The sequence below is a fragment of the Periophthalmus magnuspinnatus genome, chromosome 9, assembly GCF_009829125.3.
Source record: "Periophthalmus magnuspinnatus isolate fPerMag1 chromosome 9, fPerMag1.2.pri, whole genome shotgun sequence".
Classification (NCBI taxonomy): domain Eukaryota; kingdom Metazoa; phylum Chordata; class Actinopteri; order Gobiiformes; family Gobiidae; genus Periophthalmus; species Periophthalmus magnuspinnatus.
The window spans coordinates 21,068,159-21,095,741 of record NC_047134.1 but is presented as its reverse complement, the minus strand read 5'-3'; positions in this window follow the sequence as shown (position 1 = coordinate 21,095,741).

Sequence of the window (27,583 nt, the reverse complement as noted above, 5' to 3'; positions counted from 1 at the left end):
AAGTAGAGCAAGGGTCAGCTCTTCACACCAACCCGCACACACATTTTACCCACTCTCTCCAGCCCTGTCTCCCTCCACTCCTTCCCCTCTCTCCTGGGTCGGCATTCCCAGAGGAGATGGTGCCAAGCGAGCAGGCTCACGGCGAGGGCTCTGGGGTCTCATGTTAAGTGTCGGAGGCAGAAAAAAAAGTGTTGTTGGTTGCCAAATACGTCCGCCAGATGTACCCACGCGGTCCTGTAAAACGGTGCGATGAAGACTTTAATAGAAAGAGGCCAGTCTTAACAACATGACAGGCTATATAGAAACACTGGGCCCTGTAAAGTTTATTATGCGGGAACCATGCCAAATCTCATGGTAAGAGTAGCCTGTTAAACGCACAAGGTTTGCTAGCTTTGAACTCCGGGAGGTGGATGTGAACAAGGCAGACACGGCTAAAACACGTGATAAACCACAACCAGCCGCCCCCGTCGATGTGGCAGATAAAAATTTGTGTGTGGAAGAAAGTCTTTTAGTGCGTAATTATTGTTTGGTGATCAGGAGAGAAGGTTGTGTGTTCAATTCTCAGTGGCAAACTACAAAATCATTTTAAAACGATACCCAATAGAACGTTGCCAAACTACATACAGTTCTGTCAGAGGTAAACCAGATAGTAAATGGTGAAAACAATGGAGCTTTTTTTGATAGACTTAACATTTAGGTGAGCATTTACACAAATCATTTATAGCTTCCGTGCCAGCCAACACCCCAATTACTTCACAAAACGTGTGGGTGTTCTGTTTCCAATGGGTGTGATTGACAGGCAGATTAACCAATCAGAGAAACGTATGATCCGTTTGTGTCACAACAAACACGGTAAAAGAGAAGAATAATTACCACAGACGGCGACTGAGAAACGGCTCAGATTTCTGCAGAATCAATAAGCAAAAGACAAAACTCATATCCATGGTAAATGAAGTTATATATTTTCTTCTGAATGATACAAGAATTTACGAGATATCTCCCGCAGTTGAGAGACACATGCCAAAAATGAATGGCTTTGATTGGCATGTCCCTAGTAAGTATGGTTGTGCCATTCCCCAACTTGAGTAATTTACCAAATTTGCGTCAATCATGCTAGTTTTTTAGTTTGACTGTATTTTCATTATTGCACTTGCCAGAGACAGTTAAAATGGCATCTCTCAGTAGCCTTAGTTCGTCAGTCACTTGAGTTAAATAGTTTGCAAAAAAAAGAAAAGGCATATCTGTCGTAATCACTAAACACATGAAATATTAGACTATTGTCACTTAATCTTGATGTTCTTTCGCACTGATCAGTTTGCTCAGGTTTATTTGCAGTTAAATGTTGTGTTTTATGGATGTTGTATGTGTTGTCATAGTAAGTGACTAACATTTGGCTAACATTCTCAAATTGGGGAGCTGTTTGTGCTCTTAATGACTTTGTTCCTTCTGCATTCAAACAAAATGTAGGCAGGTCTGGCTGGTCACACAGCTTTATTTGTAAATCAGAATTGTACATCTTAAAAGTATTTTGTCTATCTTTAGTGTTAGCCCTGTTAATAACACCCCATGCCTCTGTAATGAAGCTTTTTCATTACACCTCATTTACACCTACATTTATATAGTGGAGAAAAAGCTAAATTAAAGAATTTGTACAGTATTAAAGACGTGATTAGTTACAAAATTCTTGTTGCGTGTATCTATTAATCTAATAATCACCTTTGAATTTGCTTGATTTTACTTGAATAAGGTTAATTAACTTGCATGATCGTAATCATTTGACAGATGAGCATAGTCTGTCATATAAGATCTCAGTAATGTCATGTCGTGAGTGACAGTAGTGTATCTAGCGAACACTTTAGCCCCATTTCTTTGGATAAAACGTCTTCACTTTAGCGAGGGGGGTGTCTTGAATATAATGTGTTCTGAAAATGAGGCTCTGAGTGAGTCCTGTTGGTCATTATATGGTCATTTAGGCCGGCTTTAGCCCCTCACTATCACCCTGAGGGCCTCTCCATCTCAGGGCTAGCAGCTAATTAGCATGAGGAGGCTCGGCTAACGGCGCGGCGGGCCACTCTCTGATCACATCCACTCAATGGAGAGGACGCATGGAGAGATGAAATTAGAGTGATTAATTAGGCTTTGACACTCCGCCAAAGGTTCTCCATTTAGCGCTGTCACATCAATAAAAAAGGCATCTTCTCAGACACACGCCGGGCCGACCTAAAGCAGGGCAACGTGGGGGTATTACCAACAATTAAGACCAATTAGTGAGAGCAAGTCTTCCATAAAGACTTGCATAAACACATGACGGCACCCAGGAAACTTGTAATAAAGTGGGCTCTCAAACACGACTGGTTTTGTCCAAACAAACTGTGCTTCAAAAGCATTTTCAAAGGTTTGCTTGTGTATAGTCAATTTTCAAATATTAGGTCATCCATATTCCCTGAATAATACACATATCGTACTTGATGGCACCAGAGTTGCCAGGTCTGAAATTTCAAAAGCATCCAACAACAACTTCAATCTTGTCTGAACTTATGGAATTGTATGAAGTTATCTACTGTTCAACTGGTATTTCATCACCCTGCCAAAACCATAGATTGTATCTATGAGCTCATTGAGGCTTGCTGTTATAGCAGCTACTCTGCAACCAGGAACCATAATTTAGGTGCAAAACCAAAGAGCCAATCAGGAGCAAGGTTGCTGAAGGTAACGCCCCCTTCTGCTTGCAGCATTGATTTGGTGGGTGCTTAGGAACAACCTGCTGCTAATGCTAGTTGGAATAACCTTGGAGAGAACGAGCACCGGATTGGTCTGTTATTAATGTTCATATCTTAATTTCGGGACAAAATGGAAAAATAAAAAAACAGGATCATGTAGAGCAGGTTAATACAAACATGTTAAGAAAAGAATGACTGACAGCAGCAGTTACAGAGAAAAGAGCGAAGATTGTTCAATAGGTCGGTTGCAACGAGAAGCTCAAAGGAACCACTTCTTGCTCATGTTCACTTCCTATTTGGAACACGGCCAGAGTGTTAACTATGTCCATTTATATATACAGAGTATGACTCTACACTCCAATGTTCTGAACATGTATGTAAAAAATATCAGCTTTGGCTGCTTAGCTCTAAGGTGTAACTCAGGCCAGTTTTGGTGAATATGGAGAAGGCTGCAGTGCAGCAGCAGAGCTATTGTGCTGTTTTAAGACTGCAACTTTCAGATTACACTTTGTTTGCATCATTCTCACATATAGGAGCCAAAGACACTTTATTCAAGTGTTTGCAGGACAGACACAAACACTACCAATGAAAACCTCACAAGTGAACTTTTTATCAAAGAAAGAATCTGTGTCATAAAAAAATGATGAAAAAAGACCATGCACGTGCTGATCAAGACACAAAAGCTTTAGTTTCCACAGTGATACGAGTTTAATAGAATCAATCACCATATTTTACATACCATATTTTATTGTGAAGATAGACAGTAACAGCCTATAATCGTGATACATTGAATGATAGAATTGCTTGTTGGAAGTGGCTGTTTGTGACTTTTATAGACCTTTACACTCTTTGTGCTGATGCTTTGGCACAGCTCGGGCCCTGATTGTAGCTCTAAATGTTGCCTAAATGTGAGCAGTGTCTCTGAACGCTCTGGTTCATTTAATCCAACAGAAGCATTGCAGTGTGCAGCAGCAGCTTCATTATGCTCTTCCTGGTGACAAATCCTCCCTGAACGCAGCACAATGTGGAAGTTTCCGCCGACACGTCGGGCTCCAGCTCTATTTAGATATACAGTGAGGAGCTGTCAGGGCACAGGCGGGGAGGTTTGGGAATGTGCACTCAGAGGGTGCAGGCGCGGAGCGGGGCGGGGGTGATGGGCGGGCTCTCCCCGCGGGTGTCACCGTGTGCACGGCACAGGCAGCTGTCAGCAAAGAGGTGGCATTTTGTGGTCTGACGCTGACAGAGGCTGTCTGCAGGCAGCGGGAGCACCGGCAGACTGACACGCTGTTTATTCACAGATGACATCTGGGCCGGGGATGGGTGTCACTGGCATTTTGATTCACCTGCAATGTGAAAAGTTGCCTGAAACACTGTGTGATGAAGTCTTTGTAGAGTACACATAACCACAATAATTGAGGATTTCAGCGCATGTGGGCCCATCATGCTGCCGCCCGGCTGTGCGCCGAGTCTGCATGATACCACCTCTCATGCACACTCGTACACATGCATGTGCACATTCACACATATGTAATGTGCACTCTCATACACATGCCCACTCGTACACATGTATGTGCACACTCACACATATGTAATACACACTACACGTGCATGCTCGTACATGTGTGTCCACACATGCACATATGTGATGTTTGTACACGTGCATGCTCTCTCACGTGCATGTGCACACTTGCCCGCATGCATGTGCACCATGCACAAAAAGGGAACACATTTCTCGCTGGGATCCACCCACACATTGGGAGTAAAATCTGTCCCAATTTCTGCCTCAAAAACATGGAGAGCAAACCCAAATCTTCAGTGTAAAACCACTGACTTCATAAATGTAGCACATTCCCAAAATAAAGCAGCCACATGCTCCGAAGACCTGTTCAACACCTGTCAGTGTCATGCAGCATTATCACCTCAGCCAATGAAAATGATGCACATTTAAATATAGAGTGGGAACCCTTTGGGTTTTCCTCCATTTTTGTTCAGACTATAGATTTAAAGTCAGCCCAAGTTCATCTCACACATAGACTACATATATCCTTGTGTTGTGCCAGTGGTCAGGCCTAAGTGAGACCAGGGGAATAGCACAACCATGAAGCACTGATAATGTTACCCCCAGGGGCAACTCTAGTGATATAAAAATACATTAGATTAAATCACATACCTTAATTAGCTCAGCTATGGCCTGCATACACACACATATGACATCACCTTCACTTAGACCTGTACGTACTGCAACTACAGAACAGTGAATCTGTATTATTTTTATCATAAGGGTGCACAATAAATAAAATACATTAAATAAACCATATTAGTTTTAGTCATGACTGCATCACCACACATATATATGAAATCCAGTATAGTCACTTGGTTAGTTATTATCTCTGCACCCAGTCTTATAGTACATGCTACAATAAACTAAAATGTACTAAATACATTTATACTGATTATCCATTTGCTCAGAGAAGGAGTGTTAAACTGGTGAAAGGTTGGTGCGCGCAGATCAAAATAAAAAAGTAGAACGTGTTATGTTGCGCCTCTGAGATCAGAGTGAGTCGGTGAAGAAACTACTCGATGAAAAGGTCAAAGGTCACAGGCCCCATTAGTAGCTTGTTTCATGGCTGAAGTATGGAGTGAAAGTGGAGACGTTATCGCTGCCATCCAACAACAACTATTTTTAAGTGCACTGACCTGTTGAATGCACCAGTCTGTGGACATTCTGCTGCTTCAGTACTGTGTGATCATAAGCTACCTCAGAGGGCCACTGGAGGTCCCACATGCTCCACAACAGCAAGTCAGCTCTTCAAGACTTTGACCTGCTCATTTATATCCTACAAAACTTATATTAATGATTTATTATAACAGATTTATGACTAGTCTAACTACAATCATAATATCAATATGGATTTCTAGATATATTACAATGACCCTCAAGCTGTGGGGTGATTTAAAGCACCACTGCGTAACATTTCAATCAATAAGCAGAAAAAATGAATGTATACAATTGGATGTTATTGTTCTAATGCATTCATCTTAAAAAGTACTTTTCCAGATGTTAAAAGTTGCTTTACTGTTTGTTCATATACTAATTCACTCAATACTCAGCACAACAACCACCTCCAACCACCACAAATCATTCACTCACACAAACGACTGATACAAGGCAAGGCAAGTAAAGTGTCTTGCCTAAGGACACAACGGCAGTTTGCACAACAACCACTCTTGCCCTGCTGTGTGACCTGGTATTTCAAATTGTCTCCCATGCAAGTACTAACCACACTCAACCCTGCTTAGCTCACGAGATCAGACAATTTCATGAAACAGTTATCCCTTCTGGGAGTCGACTTGGCTCTCCAAAGTTCTGGCCAGATGAGTCAGGTTTATGGAGAGGCAAGCTTGCTCAATGATACGCAGTGAGACTTAATTGGTCAATGTCTACTACCGTTTTTTATTTTATTTTTTATTTTTGTCAAACCTTGCATTAATAAGCAATTCTCTATACACAAATAATACAATCTAACCTATACCTAGACCTATTATCCCCTTATTGTCCACTATAATGAATCTTTACGCATTTCACCCTACTACTAAATACAGCTTCACTACCATCATTAAAAATTCCTGACAAACGGAAAGTGTGAAAATCAAAGCTCTTGGCAATATGCGAGCTAATTTAATTCACTGGCATGTGCTGTGTGCTTCGAGAGCGCACGAGCAACTGAACAGAAACATAGTGTACAGCGTATGTCCTCCGTGCAAACACACAAATGCACAAACGCAGAAGGAGCATGGCTATAAATAAAGGCCTTTATGCCGACTCCGGAGCGCTGGCATATGATCGGAGCTAGCACGCACACTAGAAAGGTTACAAGCAGTCAGTGGCCCATTTGTCTTGTTTTGGTACAAACTACTTGATTCCCCAAATGAGCGCTGAGGAATCCCGTGACATCCGCACTTAATCACGGGCAGCTCGCCATTATAAATCAGTTGAACTACGACACCTGAACTTTATGCCGTGCCCGCCGTAAAGGCCACAGTAGTGCTAGCATGTTATTAGCGGCGCGCTGATCCATGGGTGTGTACATCGAGGTCAGGAAGAGGGGCGAAGTAAACCGGGCAGGTATATATTTATATCACCTGTGAAAAGGAGAGCCAAAACAGTCACGAGACAAGACGCTAAACAACATATGCCACCAAGGAGCACGGCGGAATCTGCTGCCATGGCTGTATGCAGAGCACTGAGTAGGAGCTGGTACAGTAGTCAGAACACACAATGTTTACTCAGATAAATGTGAATGTGTTGATTTAGCGTTTTCTGCTGTTCTGGTTAGGACTTTTCTATGGTTATGGAGCATTTTTAAGACAGTGGAATGGCAAATAAAGTATCATTCACTCATATAAACTACATTCACTGTTGTTTTAAAGAGCCCGTATTACACTATTTTCTGATCTATGTTATAATGTTGTCCTCATCCTAAACATACCTGGAGTTGTGTTTTGTTCATTCACACGTTTAACACACACATTTAGGCTGAGTGCTTCTCTCAAACAGAAAATGCTGTGTTTTACCTTGTGATGTCATGTGGTAATACAGGAAGTGCTCCACTGTGTTTTAAAACTCCATACGCCTTCATTAGAATCATTTGGATCATTTTAGCCCTGAAATTGCGCGTCTCTATTGAACAAAAGGTCAAAAGTAGCTGTTAAATTGAAAACTACTGCATGACATCACAAGGTGGAACAGAGCATTTTGAGCTTTGGAGACATGTGTGTATGAAACAGAACACAACTCCAGATATGTTTTTGACGAGGTAACAGCATTATAACATGGCTTTGCATAATATAGGACCTTAAGGTATTTTTGAAGAAATTGTACTTCAGTTACATTTTCACATCTATCCATTTTCATAACTCACATCTACTTCTCACATCATGCCTTTTTGCAAGTACACTTTTTATATTTTTACATATTCTTATTTAAAATATTTGCTTCTGTGTTCCTCTCTCAATTCTGCTCGCTGATTTAGATTTAGTGCTCTAAAAACGGGATTGTTACCAACTACACATTGTGGGTTTGCTTCCTGGCCATGGGTAGAATGTCTCTACCCACTCTCTTCCCATTTCACTTTACAACTGTCCTGTCCAATAAAAGCCTTTGGGCCAAAAAAATCTTCACAAAAAATCAACTGCATAATATTTACTTACACTAACAACTTGTCTTATCTGTGGAGAGGCAAGCCCACTCACACTAATAATGCTTGTTTTTGATGACTGATCATGCATCCAGATCTTGCACTTTGCTACTATATTGTTCATGGTACTATACAGCAACAAAACTAAGTAAAATGTTGCACAGTGGAGCTCTAATGTTCAAAGTGTTTGCATCTTTCATTCAGATATCAGGTAAACATGGACATAGTTAATGTTATCATAAAACCTTTAAATGTAAAATGCTTAATTGTAACTTTCATATTTTGTTCAAACTTAGAGCAATTCAAATGTCTGTAGCTTTATTACTATGGCATTTGGGGATTTTGCTGTTCCTTGTTTTTATAAATCCTGCACAGTAGATGAGTGATGGTGGACTTGCTGTCTCGCTCACAGTAGCCCACCTGAGCAGCCTGACTGAAGCAGAGTGAGTCTGAATGAACATGTGTTTTTTGTGTGTTTGTAGCGTTGACATGAAGAGTAGAGGTCTCTGATGGGCTCTGATGTCGCTGAGGGCTGCAGTGTCTTTATGTGGCCTACACAATAGTGGGACCTCCCAGTGCTGCAGCTGGGCCCAGCCTCTCCACAGCTCACCCACACACTCTAAAACTGAATCCAGAAAGGGACAGAGGGACATGAGAATTTGACCAGAATTTGTGATTTTCTCTTTAAAGACACATTTATATTGAGTGCATAGCTGGATTCAACAGCACTTTCAAATAATATAACAGACAGTAAATGTTGTAGAATAAATTGAAGTAGCCCGAGAGTTATAAGAAAAAATATGAAGCTGGACTTTTAATGCAGGAGAAGTTTATTTACCATAAGTACAAGACCTGGAGACCTGAACCTTCAAGACATTGTGAATGTCCATTCCTGTCCAATCTGACTATGTTTCTGTAGTAGTGTAATACCTCTGACATAGATCAAAGTCAACAGGCCAAGATAATAAGGACTGAGCTGGCAGTGTGGGGCTGGCACAGCACAAAAATGCAATTTCTTTATCAATAAATAGTTCAATAAAGTTAATTAAAAAAATACATTTAAAAATTGTGTTACAATATGCAAATCTGAGTGCTATTTGATGCATTACTAACCAAGAGGATTTTGTAAGGAACTGGAAGTAATCCAATAATATTTTCTTATACTAGTGGTATAGTGAGGAGTCTTATTCTAAGGAGTTTCTGAGGTTAATTGACTGCGTATGGAGTTTTTGTGTTAGAGTACACATGCCCAGTTGTAGCATTTGTCCTGTGCATTTGACCCATTCTTCAATGCCATTTAGTCAGGAGCAGTGTGAGCAACCGCAGTGCAGTGGCCATAGAGCCATCTCTAGATCTTAAGTAAGATTTGTATCAGGAAGCCTGGTTCTCACCAGATGGATATGTGCAGCCCTCTGAACACATCAACCTGGGATGGCTCTCGTTGAAAGCAACTGGAACCACTGATTGGAATGTTCAAACAAATACATCATGTTGATCGGTGAAAGTGTCACAACAGCAGAAAAAGCTGAAAAATCAAACCTCAGTTAAATCCAGTTGAGAGAAAAGCACATGTGTCCTACCCATCCACAAATGCACGAAGTGCTTCCCTCTGCATGTTTTTCAAAAGTCTGTATATGAAATAATCTGTATTTTTGCTAAAATAGGGTAAAGTTCTATTGACATCGCCATGTTTGCGCTGGCTTCTGCACAAATCACACTGCTGCCCTCTGATTGGTCAGGTAGGTCAGATAGGCCCATCAGTGGTGTGGAACTTATCACAAGCAAACAATTCAGCTGGGAGCTGAACAAAACAGATTCTCAAGAGTTTAAGAACCCACGAAAATCGCAAGAATTCATCTTGATGGCAAGACTATGGGCCAGGAGTGTCAACCTAGAGAATTCTCCACATTAGGGTTCTACTGGGCTCTCCACCTTTCCCCATCCATATGAACATCAGGCTCAGAAGATCTGGAAAAGCAACAGATCTGGAGAAGCATCCCTGATAACAGTACTACAGCTGCCCACTCCTGATAGATTGGTCAAATATACCTTTAGTGACAATAATGTTTATCTTAACTTATAATATGAAGCAATTTTTATGTCACAATTAAAAGTTGCAGCTTGCCCAAACCTTTTTCACACTTGCACGTTTTTGCAGTGCAGCTCACCCACTCCTGTACTTGGGAAGAGTTGCCTGTGATTCAGCTGTCACTCACGGCTGGTCCTGGGAGCGGTGAAAGGGGTGCGTCCCGGCTGAGTGCGGGGGCATTTCAGAGGCCCAGAGCACTGCTAAAGAAAGCCCTTTGTTTGGCACTAGCCCACTCCACCGGCCTGCTTTTGGGCTCTGGAAATGGGGCCACAGTAAACAAACAATACTGTGGAGTGAATGGATAATGATGCACATGTTTACTGAGGTCAGACTGGGCCGGAGAACATTGTCTCCTCTCTCCATAAAAACAGGGAAGAGAATAAAAAGGAGTTTGATTCATAAAACCAATCTTTTATTTGGGTAAGAAAGGGATTCCTGCCCTCAATTATCACAGGGATGAGTTTAGACAGTTTAGAAGTGATCTTTGGGCCACTAGGGAGTATTTATGAGATACTACTGCAAAAATGCCAGCTTTGAGAGTTTGAATTAGAGTTAAACACAAACTTTTGATAAGCTGTTAAGACATGTGTACTATTATTCAACTATCCACATAGATGAGTAGATTAGAAGTTTAGAAGTTTATGTTTGGAAGGACTTTAAAATATAAGTGAAATTAGTGATGCAAACACTACAAATACACTTATGTACTTGAAAATTACCGGTACTATGATAATAATATATTGCTAATATATTTATATTCATATTTATATTTAAATACTATTGCACCAAGGTACCTATGCAATCCCAGGGGTCATCCAGTAACTTCTTAATTAATACCATAACCTGATCTCTGACTAACCCAAACCGCTTAAGTTACTAAGCCTGAATCATTCCTAAATCTATTTGTTCATTATGACTTAAATCCTTATACGTTATTAACACTAATCAAGGTGTACTTATAAAGTTTTTGAGAAAATGTATAAACTCTCACCCTAAAGACTTTGCCAATTGCAGGCCAGCACTAGAAAAAGAGCTGATTTAGTTTAATCTATTTCAGTAACAATACTTTGTAAGTGTTAGGCATGTGATCAATAGCAACAAGTGTAGAGAGAAAGGATTAAAACATCAGCAGACTATAGCCCCAGATTGGAGAGGAGGGCAGGACACCTCTTTTGTCCCGCACATACATGGGGGTACATAGCTCCACCTTTGTCTCCTGTCCCACACATACACACAGAGGGGATTTGGAGGGGGTCTGAGGTGGACCGGAAGAGTGGCTCGGGACAATGGTACCCGGTTCCCTGAGCTCAGCCCCTCTCACAGGCCGGTCCTGGAGTAGAGGAGGGGGGGGCGGGGTACAGCAGTCACTTGACTCAGGAGAGCTCTCCCAGTGTGGGGCAGGAGCGGGGGGCTGCGGGGGTGGGGGTATATCCTCTGGGACTATTAAACACAAGCACCTCAAAGCCACTTGTACAGGCAGGGCTGAAGGAGCAGCACTTGGCACACTCAGAGCTCCCCTCATGAGTTTATAATAATCACAGGCTGTTCACATAGACATTTTATCTGGTATTTTAGGAGTTCTGGACCGTTTGGTTGTTAGAATGATAATACTGCAGTTCACCATTACTTATTTTAGAGACATTACATTTAATTTTACATTTAATTTGAGTGTAGTACATAATCGTTTAGTCAAAAAAATAAAAATAAATAAAAGCATGTATTTTTGTCATGTTTTTTGTTTTATTCCACTGAAAAACACGCATCCTTACTGTAAAATGGCTTGCAAATCTCCACAAACCTGGCTCTTATTTGGCCTTGAACAGGGCCTCTGCCTGCTTGTTTCCATGGAAATGTTGATCCTTTGGCTATAATATTTTGTGGTAAGGCATGGAACGTATCTCCATGGAGAATGTCCCAAACTATGGCTTTAACTTTCTTTTTTCATGGTATAATGCAACTCCAGAAAGTGACATATACTGCTGCTTTACGAACAATGCTATAACATGTAATAACATATAAGTCCACTAACTGTAACCTTAACCCTCACTGCAGTGTATTTTGTTGTGACTATAAATTTTATATGTTTTAAGTTTTTAGGTTTTATATGTTTTTCTGATTGACTAGTGTTTGAGCTCCAGAACTAGCCCTAATGCTCTATTGTACCTCTGTGAGTGAACTTATTTTGTCAATTCAAATTTGGTATTAATTTATAAATCTGAATTGCATTTCCAGACTACTACTGTGTTAACCCTTGAGTCTAAAACATGCAGACCAGATCATGCAGCTTAGCACTTTCTGACCAGCGTCTTGGCCCACATCCAGTGCCTTGTCAATGAGCTACACATTTATTCACATTAATTTGATCAGACTTATGATTGAACCAACTACTTTTTGCTATTTGACCTTTTTGCTGTTAAGTCTGATACACTTTTGGGAAGTATTAAAATATGGCATTCATTTATTAGGAATCTGCCCTACCCTTCCAAGCAATTATGACTTGAACTGGACTTACATTTTGCTCAGTTTTTTACAGAATTTTATTATTATTATTATTATTTACCTTTTATTGTTTTAAAAATGTTATATCTGTTGAAAACTTTTTAAAATGTTGAATTGGTTTCAGTTTAGTTTTTCATGCTTTGAGTCCTCCCCTTCACTCTCCACTAATGAAACCACTGCACAGCGGATCAGGTTTGTGAAGTTGTAGTGTATTGTTGTGCATCCTGCTCTTGTATATTTATGAAAAATGGCATGCAGGAGCACAGGTTATGTAGCCTTGTGGGCTGAGCCTTCTACAAGAAGAGTGTGCTTGTACTGCTAACCTATTTGAGAGTTCAAATAGTGCAGAGATTGCAAGATGACTCAAACAAGCATAGACACATAAAACCCTCTTTAAATACTTTAAATTAATTTCCCTAGTGTACTCCATCCAAACAGACTGTCCAGCTAAGTTACTTCTAACAACGATCTTCTTGCCTCAAATGTTTAAAAGCTGGGCCTGCTTTTTGATTACCCACTGCTTTTAACAAATGATCCCAACTACTAAAAGGTAATCCATGAATACTGAAGTTCACAATATTCTAAAACATATACTAACTTTTTTAAAATTCAATCCATCCATATTTTTCTGCTTATCTGGAGCCGGGTCTCGGGGGCAGCAGTTCAAGCAAGGACTTCCCTCACCCTGGACACTTCCTCCAGCTGGCTCCTCTTTATGTGGAGGAGCTACTATGAGCTCCTCATGGGTGAATAAGCTTCCCACCATATCTCTAAGGGAGCGCCCAGCCATCCTGCAGATTCAATTCGACTGTCCCCAAATCGGATGCCCTGTGGTCCCTAACCTTGCTTATAAATTCTGTCTATAGATACAATGAACAGAACTGGTTGCAAAGGGCAGTCCTGCTGCAGTCCAACGTGCACTGAGAACATGGTCTGACTTACTGCCAGCAATGCCTTCTCCAGATCCATGAAGCACATGTGGACTGGTTGGGCAAACTCCCATGAACATTGTCTCTGGGATTGCAAGAGCTGTGGCACTCCGGTACCTGTCAGTTGCCTTAGGAGTTCCACAAGCCAACAAGGCTCAATAGGACTCCTCCCTTAGCTTGATGGCATGCCTCAGTTCCAAAACCACCAGGTTTTGGGATTGCCACCGCAACAGGCACCACAGACCTTACGACCACAACTATGAGCAGCTGGACTGACAATGGAAGTGGAGAACTATGATCTTCTATGTCCCCAGAGCCAGTTTCTGTGTCTGGAGATCCATTTGTGAAAACCCCCTCCATTGACTGCCACCCAGATCTCTCTGTGGATCCTCCTGCAAGTGGTGGTCCATGGCCAGGAGGCTCCAAGTCGCTCCTTCGACCGGTGGGGAAAGGCCTAGTTATAGGGTGGAGCTCTGGTGATTCCAGTCCTAGCGATTTCCATGGATGGCAAACAAGTTAGGTTAAGGTGGTAGAGGTTAAGGTGGCGGCTCAAGGAGGGATAAATTCAAAATCCCAAAATGAAAATATTGTTGAACCTGGAATAAAGTCTGACATTATATTGTGATTGTCTGTTTTGCTAGCGTCAGTTGTGGTGCAAACCTGTGATCATCCAACACAAAGAAAGCTGATGGTAAGACAGTATGAGAGCGTTTCTTTTTTCATATTTTATTAGACTTATAGAAATTTTCCGGTCTTTGTGTCTTCAAAGCTGAATGAATTAGCTCAGTCAGAAAAATAAAAAAACACTCCTTACCTCCTGAAAAGTTGACAGCTAAGATGTGATGCTTTCAAGTACATACGGAATAAAAGAGAGACATATAAGAAACCAACATGCAGTATTTTCTATTTATAATCTTGACCCTGTGTAGGTATCTTGATAAGTAATGGTTCCTATTCATCTAGACTTAATCACTTAAACTGTCTTTTGTTATCACATGTAATTTGCCGTATTGTGAGTCTTTGCTCAATGTATTTTGTTGCACTGACAGAAACAGATACCCAAGCAGATGTGTGTAGAAAGCTTACGCACACACCACGCTCTGGAGCTAACTTCAAAAGGGGCTTTGATGAGAACCTGCACAGCTCTGGTGAATTCTCTTCTCTTGGCTGTAGCATGTCTTTACGGCCTTCTTTTCTCCTGTTTTCTGATAGAGTACAGCTGTGAAGGCCAACTGTTTGTACGACTGCTTTAGAGTCACCTGGCACTCCAAAGCAAAGAAGAAGTAAAAGGTGTTTTTTTCCACGGTATTTAGACATAATCTACGTCACACATAAGTTATTATTGATTGATTGCACAGTTAATAGTTGTTCTTTTATCATCACCTCGCTGCCAAAACTTTGTCTGGTTTCAAGTTTTCAACAAAGATTGTTGTTCAACCAGACTAAAATGATAGCTATTACTTTTCTCATCCATAACTTTCATAGTTTAGTTCTTGAAATTTACCATTGACTTCAGTGTAAATAGCTTACCTAATAGTGCATTTTCATATACATTTCCTCTGCTTAAGATTTTACGCACGCTGCCGAAAATCCATGTTTAGCTGTTTAGCACATAAGCAAACACTTGATAAATGAGGTTCTATGTTTCTTAACTCCTATTTACTCTTTACATTTTTGAAAGCTTAAAAAATATATAAAATCAAAGAGCATGTCTATAGGGGAATTTTCAGAACAATGACATCTCAAATGCAGAACAACAAAGATTACTGAAATATCCATGTGCCACTTAAACTACAGCTTGTAGTGAGTTAATGATGAGGAGAAAACATTACAACATGATCTCTTTAGAGTCATAATAATATATCTCCTTTACTGATGGAGAAGAAATTAAAGTGCATACTAGTTTGTGTGCAACTTTTTAAGACTCTCTGAGAATTCAAAAATAACAAGTTGAGTGGATTCTGAATATTTCTTCCGTTTCTGTGAATGTTTCAGGTGCTAAATATATGAGGGTCAAATTGGTCCAGCGTAGCAGCTCAAGGGTAAATCGCCATTCCTGTCATTTTTGTTGTGCATCTTGTATGTATGAAGTCATCACCAAGACCCCAGCCACTGTCACTCCACTGCTCCATCCGGATACTCCATTTCACACAAACTAGCCCTAAAACTAGCTCAAAATTCATTTAAATGACTGTCTGTATCACTAACTAACATCTAATCACTGGAAACATAAAGATAAAAGGGAATAATGTTAATCACTTGTCACGTCCTGCTGCACATGCTCACTTACTAGAAATCTCTTTTGGTGTCCAATTCCTCCTTAGGTTTATTCAGTGCTTTTTGAGCCTGCTGTTGTCCTCAGTACGCATGAGCACGCCTTTAAAACAACCTGCCATCTTCTCTGGTTGTAAAAGCACATGTCGAGAGTGTGGCCTCAGCAGCACAGGACAACAGCACAAGTTTATTAGACATGATGCAGTCTGCTCAGTCGCTAGTACTAAAAGAGACTGTGACTATAAGCGAAACTGTGACTAACAGGCAGAAGTGAAGGGAAAACTGGATTATTCTGATATAATTCATAACAATTTAATTATACTTTTGACATTTGATGATTTTAGACTTTATTGGACACGCACTGCTGGCCTTGATTGCCTTAACCGCACACCACTGAATCAGTTTTTAGCCTGGTTAGCTATGGGTACAAAGTTAGCTACACTATTCTTGCATGGGACTGTGAATACCTCAATGTCAGTACTGTGTGCGTAAAATGGACTTTTCTCCTATTACTTTTACACAGCCGGGGAAGGATGAAAAAACATTTGTTTGACTTTTCGGCAAAATTATATATATATTCAATTAAAAACACACAAAAAAACAAAACAAAACACACTAGACATAGTTTAAATATCATTGTGAGAAATTCCCTCCATCAAAACAGTAAAACAGTGAGGCCCATAGACCCATTAAGATGATCAAACATAACACATCCCCCTAACTATTGATCCTGTTGTACATAGAAAGCTTCCTATCGGTTAGTTAAATATAATGACATATTCTCTGGGGACTATTTGGGGCTCTGTTTTGATTACCAATACACTATATATGTGTGTGTGTGTGTGTGTGTGTGTGGAGTGACAACAAAACCTGGAAAAACAGATGTAATCAAAATAGTGATTTATAAATGATGGTGTTGCTTTGTTGATGACATGAACAGGGCTTGGGGGACTTCACCGCTACTGCACACCCCAGAGTCCAATCATCTGCAATATACAATGTGTCCCTTTATTGTCCAATAATGTCCGGATCAGGCTATTAGCTGAGCCGGGGAACACAGTTGCGGCTATATTATTAACAGCAAAGCACTGCATCATAGAGAGGACTTAATCTACCTGAGTTTCTCCCCAAAGGTATGAATTATGAAGGCATTTATGGCCGCTCCATATATAGCCGTGTTTATTCTCAATTTATGGCTGACAGAAGCGAGTGCGGGAAAGCCACTTTGAAACCCTTAAAACGCGTGTGTTTTATTGCGCCACCGCAGCAGTGCACGGTTACAGTCGGAGCACAAACGACTCCCCGTGGACCTGCCTCTGCCCGCCAACCCGCGCGCACTCTTAATTTCTCCGGCATAATTCTTTTCAGAAACACTCGGCAGTAGAGCAGGAAAGAACGCATTTAAAGGTGATGAATTACCCTCATAATGCCAGTTTTTTTTCTCATCAAAAACCCCAAGCTGGAAATCTACAGTGAGGATTCAAATAAAGAGGAAGCCCATGGGATGCGGCGAGGTGCTGTCCAATTGCCAGGACGAGAAGCAATATAATGTTCACACAGTGGAATTGAAGTAGAGGTGCATGCAGTATCTGTACTACTACTACTACTACTACTACTACTACTACTACTACTACTACTACTACTACTACTACTACTACTACTACTACTACTACTACTAAAAAAATGTGTCCTCTAAATGCTATAGTTGGAGGAATATCAAAGCATTTAGTCTAAGGTTAACCTTTTTGACCTTTTTCAATGTAACTAACTTGGGACTCATTCATAAAAATCAACAAGAACAACAAAATTAAACCATTTTCTTAGTTATGGGCCCTGGTCTAGTGACTCTATATCTTGTGGCAAGTAAGTAAAATGTGTGTATACAGCTCTTTTCACACAAATATTGTCACAAAGTGCAAAAATAAGACAAATGCACACACAGTTACATGATGTCTCATTTGCAGCTCTCTCTGAATAAAGGTAGAACGTTTGCCTAAAAATAATGTCTTAGGTCTAAGGAATGAAGGGACCATGCCGGGTCTGTCCAGAGGACCTGAGGCTCCAGGCTGAGCTCTAAGGTTTCATCAAATCAGCAAGATTTCTGGTTGGTAAATGGACAGGAGTACCTACGGATCAACCTTTTATGAATGTTTTGAAATAGTGGGAAAAACTGAGTACCCAAACAAGCAGGAAATCACAGAAAGCCAGATTGTCCAAGAACCAGACCTGGACGAGACTGTAAACTACTATACCACTTTGCTGACAAATTTCAAAAATGAAAGATTATTGTCAAAATTCAAACCATATTATATTGGGGTGCAAATTTATTAGGGACTGATTGTTTTCACTTATGAACATGTAATTTCCAAAATCTAATTCAGTCACATTTGACTGCTAAATTAATAGGTTTTAATTAAATGACAAAGATGGCTCTACAGCTTAAGATCCCCCCAGAGCAGCTGAGCGATTTGTCATTATCACATTGCTAACTGTATGTGACTTTGCACATCAGGTGAAGTAGCTGCAGGTATCGTACTTGAGTTGGTGATAAATTTTTCATTACCACTGTTCCTTTGGCAAAGCAGCTAAGTGTCTGTCGAAGTACGGAGCCGGTGCACCCTGGGGACCACTGTTTTGCTCTGCTATTCACTCACTTTCATAGATGACTTGGCCCGTCCTCCTGGGGAATGGGAGCACCGAGAGACACCCTTTGGAGGAAAATCTCTGCTTCCGACTTGTGATTTAAGGAGTTGTGTGAAGATCAAAGGCAGCGTCACAGTCCCCGTAGTGACTGCTGTTTAAGGGAGAGTCAGAGGTGCTGGGAAATGGATGACCCCAGGGAAGCTGACAAACATGGAGCCCATGCAGCCTCTGAAAACACACAACGTCTCTGCGTCCTGTCTTTTGTCATAATCTGCCCGTGGATGTGCGGGTATTAAATGGAGGAAGTTGTCAGTCTTGTATCATTTACACTTGTGTATGAGCTCAGAGTGGAGTTGTGCGCTTGGGGCAAGGTGTAGAGAGGTCAGTAAAGGATAACAAGTATTAGGCAGCTTTGCTTTGTTTTTTGCTTCATATAGAAGTTGATCATTAGTTGCAAACTGGAATTCATCAACCTCCAGCTCGTCCCCAGTGACGAGGCCTGTGAAGCTCGTCTTAACGAAGGCCCCACACCCCCTCCCTCCATGTTCTGGACGGAGAGTGGGAGGGCGCATCATGCATGGCAGGAAGCAATGCACTGTTGGTTATTGATTCGCAGTTGCTTAACAATTCCACTAGCCCAGAGTGCTGATCCTTCTTACCTTGATAGGTGTGTTAATACCATCTGCATGGTGGGTAGCTCCTATATATGGAGCACTCCTCCCCCTCCTCTCCCAGGGAGCGCTGAGGGGGAGAACCAGCCTTACTAATTAATAATTCACCCCAGGCCAGACTTCCTCCCCAGTGGCTCCACGTGATTACAGCAAGCAGCCAGGAGTCAAGGTTAGCGGTAATGATAGCGCGCCGTACCAACAATAACTAGCCCAGGACTGGCCTTCCCACTGGTGGAAGGGAAGAGTCAGAGCAGCGCGGGAGCCGTGAGGCGCTGGGTTGGGCAGAGGGGGGCTGCATAAGGCCCGGTGCAGGGGGTTTTGTTAGACGGCCCTCTTAGAAGTACACTGTAAAATTAATGCAGAGGTCTTGGAGAGTAAATATTGAATAAGTGCAGCTCAATGGAGTTGAAAATCAAAAGCACCTCCTCGGGAGCCTTTGGCCTCCGAAAACTGTGTGCGAGCGTGCTGACCTCTGCATTAGCATTATTTTAACAGAGGAGATGGAGAAGTGTTGGGAGAGATGGGGCATGGAGCAAACATTAAGAGAAAGGAATAAACTCAGTGAGGCCTGGGTGGATGCTCACAAACTGCCATGCATGTCCAAAACTATAAAAAATAGAAAGAGGAAGCAGATGAGGAGGGCTTGGAGCGGGCCAGCAGCCATTAGGAGTGCCAAAGCCCGGGGCCCTGATGAGCGGCTTGCTGCAGAAAACCTTGACTGAGCGCACTAACTCAGCCCACACTCTGGATGGGAGACCTGACCCAAGACACATTTTTGGCACTGTGCAGGTTTTAGCTGAACAAGATCTCGGCCAACTTTTAACCCCGGACATGTAGCTTTTAACTTTGGATGGCAAGCTGTTAAAGATCTCAAAGAGCACGCAGTTCTCGCTCCCGCCTCACAACGTCTGTCATGATCGATTACCAAACAAGTGCGAAGCCGAGGATGTCCAGGAGGCAAATTCATCCGCGCGATCATCATAGTCATTTGTAGGTTTCCAGTTCCTCTTCTCTGTGGCACGGCTGTAGTTAGTTGGTATGCAATCTCGTACGTTTAAAATTCACAAGTTGCTCTTTTGTTTGCATTGTTTCTCATGTGATTGCTCCCTAGTAGAGAAGCTATTGTGGAAGGCGCTTTTATTAGATAACATTTTATTCCCCAGAGAAACCGCGTTGAAGTGTTGCAGTAACAGTAAAACAAGGTTCATTAGCGATACAAGCAAAGCATTACAATACATTATAATGAACATAGGCGATTTCCAATGGCTTTATAAGAGGCCTCTTTATTTGGAAAGTGAACGTGTTTTAGATTTTAATGTAGAAACACTGGAAATGAGGTGGACTCCATTGGTCAGTGAGATCTCAATTAAACTCTTCTAATTAGGTGTGAACAATCTTATGTTTATGCAATGGCCAACCGCCATGCAGCACCTGGGGTCTCTTCTACATATCACAAGCCAGGATTTTATTCAGAAGGACCTACCTGGGGAATTAGACTGTTTTTGAATGTTATGGGGTTGCTACCTACAGAACTGGTTGAGATGAACACTGATGAACATACCAATAACATACGGACATACTGAAGTGAGGAAAATGCGCAACAGCAGCACTCTATTGTGTCCTTGGGCAAGACATTTGCACTGCACTATGTAATATTTCTTATGGAGAATGCGCCACTGGTTTGTCTCAAAGTGGCATTAAACGTATCTGTCCAAAGGGAGGCAAGCAGGTGATGTTATAGGTCATATGTAAAGACTCAAGCCTACTCACAGTAAGAATGTTCTTCAATATGTATATTTTTTGCAATAAAAATAACTGTACTTTAATAAATACAAGATAGTCATTCGTCCATTTTCCGTGGAGACGTTGGACCATGAAAAGTTACATAATGCACCTTCCAACACTATAGCATCCATTGATTATTATTATTTTATTGAATTTTAAAAAATTTAAAACATGAAAAACTGAACTTGTCCATTTTAAACTGTTTGCTGAAGTCCAAAGTTGTTCCTTCTAAACTTATACTTTCCCATCATTATAATTATTCGCTGTGATGAGTTTATATTAGTTTCACTTTTACCAACAACAGCTCGCTTTTAGCATTCACATTCCTGGTTCTTGGACAGTAAACCTGTTTAGAATTAGATGCAGACAGGTAACAGAAGACGATTTGACAAGAGCCGCTTATATTATATTATACTACAAGAGCTATATATTACAACTAACAAATCACTAGCTTTGTAATTGGCCCTCCTACTGTCCTTGAATATTTTGAAGTTGAGGTTGTAGTACATTTTAGGTTTATAACTTTGCAAACTTCCATGTTGGTTAAAAAAAAAACATCACACATTCCCTTATTATAATTACATTCACCCTGGAGTCACAGCGAAACAGCTTCTTGGTATTCTCTTAGTCCCGTGTTAAGTAGAGCTTGTATGTACCATTAGCGTTGATGGGAAGCACACTGATCATGTCTCGCCATCCTTTTCTCCTAAAAGCGAAGAGTGTCAAGCAAATCATTTCAATTATGGGAGCTCCCACAGATTTGCACTATAAAGAGCAGCACGGACGGCATTGGTTATGAGTTGGTCTAAGGGTGGTCCTTCATACTAGCGCTGTCCGTTTAACAAGACGCCATGACGCCATGTTTTACTCCTACCGACGAAGGTTAGTTCCCTTAAATCAGATGAAAGACGAGATATGCAAGAGTGTTTAAAATTTGATGTGGGATTTATAGACTTAGGGCCTTTCTTTCATGTATTAATAAGACCAGTGGAACATCTGAGCATGGAGATTATGGACCCAAATCAGACTAAATATGAATAAGTCAGCTGCTGTTAATGTGATTTGAATCTGGGTTTTTCATCTCTCTTAAGTGTCAGAAGACTGGGAGTCATTACAGGCACTGGCGGTGATGAGGCCCTTGCCATTTCAAACACTGCTGAGGGCCCATCTCGAGACACGCTAATATGTTTGCTTTGGTGCAACATATCAATTAGTTTTTTAAGAAGCTTCACTTTTTATTGATTTTAGCACCAAAGAACTCCACAGGTTTTGCAAATCACTGCGTTTTACTTTTGATCCATTGAAGAACAAATTGAACACCTTACTTTTAATCACCAAAAAAGTCAAAAAGTGTTAGTGATACGAAAGGGATTTTTCATGGAACTTTCTAAAACAATTCTGAAACTTTGTCTAATGTCAACCCCCATCCCATGCCTCCATTATTTGGACGTTAATTTGTCTGTTAACATTAGTATCACTCCAAATATCCTGGAATACTATCAGAATATATTATGTGATTGTAATAATGTGATATAAGCATTTCTTATGAGATTCAATACTTTCCTAGAATGGAAAACAGTGTAATTATTAGTGCTAATGAAACAGTTCTCAATTGGAGGTTTTGAAATAATTCTCACCATACATATATTTCAAGAACATCATGAATGAACAGCAGACTTCATACAGCAAAGAAATAAAAAATTATGCATATTTATTAATACTTTTATCCACATTTTGGTTTGCAGTGCTATAGAGAATGCCATATTTGGAAGGTGTTAGCGATTAAGCTTATATTTGCATACATGGTGCTTGACCCAGAAGTTCCTGCAGCTTGAAGTTACAGCATAGTACCTGTCGCCAATGGCAACTTGAAAAACTTTAAGCAAAAGTTGTGATTTTTCCAGTAGCTTACCAATATTTAAAAATGGCACTACCTCCATTTCAATCTGCATGTTCTCCCAGCCCATTTTTCACCTTAAGCATATGCAGGAATGTGACACCAAGTTGAGAAAATATTTTTCTCTCTCTCCTGTAAAGTACGGCGGCTGTTGTGCATAACTCGCTACTCGGAGGGTGGCTGGCCTGATTAACCCTGCCTCTAATTGGTACGTATGGTGGGACGATGCCTGCTTCCTGTATGCTTACCGGTGGGGTGTTGTCACATTGCCCCAACAATGCCTGGAGCGCCCCGGCCCAACCCTTGCCATGCACCCCGGCTCCCTAGCTCCCCCTCTCCCCGGGCACGTCCCACTGGGAATCTGCTGGTGGTTGGAGAATCGGCAGAGGTGGCTCTTTTGGGGGACACAATGAGAAGAGCGCGGATCCTGTGGTTTTAAATAGAGGGAGTGCCCCGGGCTCAATTACTGTCTGGTGGAAAGGGGAAGAGGCATAATTGAATGTGACACTAGCAAGCTGTGTGCAGTTGGCAGTGGCACAGTCAGAACTCTGGCTCTGACAGCGATCGGCCACCGTGTGTATGCAACAACAACATCAACCGCCCACCAAATTACAGGAGACGTGATTAAAGGAGCATCAAGAGGGATTTGAGTCCGTAAACATATCTGTCTCATCAGACTAGGATGGAGCTGCAGAGTTGACGGTTTCATTAAGATAAAGGGTCTCAGCATGGTGTAGCCTGTGTTCGTGCCTCACAACAACAAGGTGCCCGGTTCAATTCCAGACTGTTTAAGGACCTTCGGTGTGTTGGAGTTGTTCTATGTCTCGTGGGATTATTCTGAGTAATTTGATTTCCTCATGAACTTCATCATGCAGAGCTCCTGCTAGGTACTCAGGAGGTGCACTGCGGTCAGCCTGTGCCCTTTAATGTCCATAGCAGCAATGATGATAGAGAGATTGATCAAATGCAGCGACAACTCTGGACTCTCAACTCTCTTCTAGAAAAGTTGGGATCTTCAAAAAGCTGGTGTAATGCATACTGAAGTTTATCTAGCTGTTTGGAATTTATCAGTTTCAAAGTGTAATAGTATCTGGTTTACTGGTCACAAACCCTCCTATAAAAAAGGCCCTATGCACAACACCCATCTCTCTACTGAACTCTGACCTTTGACACGGGCATCATGGGGTATCTGTGACTCGGGGATAGGCTGTCCTCAGTATGTCACTATGGTTTATTTTGTGTCCTCTTGTTACATGTATTGTTTTGTATTGTATGTTGTATGTAATCTATCATATTTATGCTGCTGAAGCCTCCCCTTTTTTTTCTATGTACCTCTTTCTGTCTGTTTTCTTGTCGTGTCCCGTGGGAGGAAGGACCTTCACTCTCTAGAATCTTTGACATCTTGAGGGAAGAGCTACTACAAGGTATGATGTTAACTGTTGTAATGGTCCTAAGGTAATTTCAAGTAAACTGGGTTGCATGACTTATGGACAATGGATAATCCAAATATTTGGTTATGCCAGATTGATATGTGTCCCACTTTGAAAAAAAGTCTAGAAATCCAACTTGTTAAATCCATCTGTGAGAAATGTACAAAGCCCTCTGCATGTTTTTCAAAAACAAAATAGCCACTAAATAGGCTGAAGTGCACCATGTTTTTTTCCTTGGTTTGGGCACTTGACTTTTGTCCAAACCATAATGCAACCCTGTGATTGGTCTGAACCACTGGCAATAGTGGGAGCTTTCCCAGATGCAGTCTCTGTTGTTTTGTATAGTGTAATTAAATAATAGTTATTAGCTGGAAATTATTTAAGTAATCCACTCTATTTATTTTTATATAGCCTGAAATTACAACAGTCGCTTAACAGGACTTAACAAAACTGTTGATTTAACCGACAGAAAGATAGAAAATCAAACAGTGAGACAGTCAATAACATACAAACAGATTAACCAACATAGGAATAAGCAAATGGATAACTGTCCCCTTGATAAGTTGTGATTAATGGATGAACTTGTTTCAGCCCTAACCTCCACATAATTTGTCTTTCCTGCAGCAGAGGTATGACAGGGTTAAAGTCAGAGGAGTCTGCAGGTGCCCATGTGCTGTGGCGGCAGCTCCAGGTGTGTGTGTGTCTGACAGCCGTGTGATGAGTTGAGCCGTGCCTTGAGCCTGTCTAAGCCCAGCCACTGGCCTGCACCTCGATCCCAGTAAGCTGCCCTGGGTCTGGGGCTCATCCCGAGTCCCCCGTGCCCCCCTGCACCCCTCCACCTCTGACTGCACTGTCCCCGGAATACCAATGACTGTGTCCCTCACTCCTCTCTGCTGCACCTCTGCATATCTGATCACTGTCCCTCATCTGAATTGCACTGGCGTTTTCTTATTGCCCCTGTGGAACCTTGATGGAGCACAGGTTTTCTTTACAGTTTAATCACTCGGTAGTTTTGAAGGCCAAACTGCAGTGTGGACCATTTATATGCATTTCTATAGTAGTAAAACATTTCTTGCGTTTCAAGTGGAATTTTTCTTGCGTTAAAACATAAAAGAATCTTGCTTGTCATTTGTACGCACACAACTACAACTAAAAAGAGTGGACAAAAGAAAGCTTTGTGTTGTGCTGAGTACCTTTGAAGTCACTTCTTGTATCTTTTGGCTCTTTGGACCACCAAAACCTTGCCAACTCTGACAAATGCCCAATTTTATAACCATGACCTGGAAAGAGACTAAAAAAAACATAGATCTACAGTTTACAGATAGCTTTTTAAATCTTAAGTTTATTTATTTATTCTTTTTACTTGTAGATGGCAGATGAAACACCGTTTCCCCTCACCTGGCCTTTCTTCAGGCTCACCTGTGCTCTCCTGTCTTCTTCTGTCAGGACAAGGCTGACACACTATAGGACAGCAGTAGCGTAGAGAGCATCTAGTGGTGATATGTGAGAATACAACACGGCTAGGTCTAATTACAGATGGGAGCTTTAAGGAGACATATTATGGAAATTAACCTGTTCTAATTGTTCCCTTCTCTTTGGCCCACTTGAAGTTGTGATTCATGATTGTTTGAGTAATGTTTATTTTTTGCTATCAAGATTACTGCTGTTACTTTGTTCTCTTCAGTAGGAGAAGTAGGATTCAACATCTTCATGCAACCATTTTGGCACACTGCCCAATATATAAAATAATATACTGCTCAAACATAAAATAATCCATGGGTGCATAATATAGGACTTTTAAGGAAGACAAAAGCTTCATATGTCTTCTTTATTATGCAAAACTGACTTATGTTTTGTGTTATTTGCACATGTTTGAGTAACCCTTTATTATTAGTCAGTTTACATCCCCAAAGCTCAAAATGCTCTGTTCCACCTTGTGATGTCATGAAGCGGTAGTTTTCAAGTTAAGCTTGATATCTAAGCTAAATATCTAAATGATTTTGAAATGAATTTAAAAACAGTGGAGCACTTCCTGTATTACCACATGACATCACAAGGTGGAACAGATTGTTGAGAGAAGTCAGAAAACTCAAATACAACCCCAGGTATGTTATGGGCCAGTTAATGCAAAGCTACAATCTGTACATTTGTCACATGTTATAAATGGAAGACACAGTAAGAAATGATCTGATGAAAAGTACAAAGAATTTAGCAACACAATCTCGATCATAGCGGTTACCCATTGTTTCACTTTGTTAAGAAAAAAGACTATACTGTCACCCTATACAATATGATCATGCACGGAAAGGCCACGTCTCGTATTTGATCCCCGCTCCCACCCGTGCACACTGCCGTTGTCTCTTTGGGCAAGACATTTCACCCGCTTCGCCTTTGGTGCCAATCAGTATTCAGTAAAGCATATTCACTTTAGAATACATTAACCCTCTCAACATCGCGTGCCCTGTGGTTGTGTGGCTTTTGTGCACTCTGCCGCATCTCTGTCGGCATTCTCCAACAATGAGGAAAGTGCTGCACTCACAACAAAATGAACAATAGTATGTGCGAAATGTTTATTCAGCACATTAAAGAGTAATGAGTAGCCTCCTCCGATGACTGAGAGCACATTACCAACATGCCCACAGTTAAAGCCGCGTCTCTCCCAGGTTTAATGGCTTACTTGGGTAAACATAAACAACACCATAATGAGCTAAGATCCATATTTTGCTAGTTTTTCTGTTGATAAGCAAAAACGGCTCTGGTTAGCAAAATTAGCCCCTCGCATCTTTAGGCACAAAATAAAGCACACATTCACAGGCGAGATCCAGGACAGTTGCCGTTTGCATACAATTAGCATGTTTCCTGGCCTCATTTGCGCCAAAGGATCTTGCACGTATTGTCATTTTTGCAGAAGAGAGAAGGCGATGAGCAGAGGCGGGTAGAGTAGGCAACGTTACTTCAAAATAATATTATTCAAGTAGAGGTACAAAAAGTAGGAAAAAGACTAGACTAGACTAAGTGAGAGTAGCAGAAAGAGTACGTGTCAATATCTATCTGAAGAAGTGGAGCAAGAAACACAAATGCTCAAATCAGTTCATAATTTCAACTTAAAGCTTCTGTCACTTGTAGACCTGCTCACGATGGGAAGAGTGAGTAAGAGTACTAAGTCGGAGCAAAAATATGCTTCTAGAAAAGTATACTTTCTTTAAAAAATCTATCTAACTGGGTAAACGCAACTGAGTGCTAACCTCCGCAGGTGATGAGTCCATGTGCTGAGATGTGAGTATAAGGTATGGATGAAATGTTTGTATCCTAAGCCACACTCCGCTAGCTGCGCTCTCATAGTGGCTTGTTTTCCACTGCTTCATCAAAAAAACAAGGATCACAACTTTGTCGGCAAAAGACCACTATAGCTTGCAATGTCATCATATTTACTGCCACGCGGGTGGAG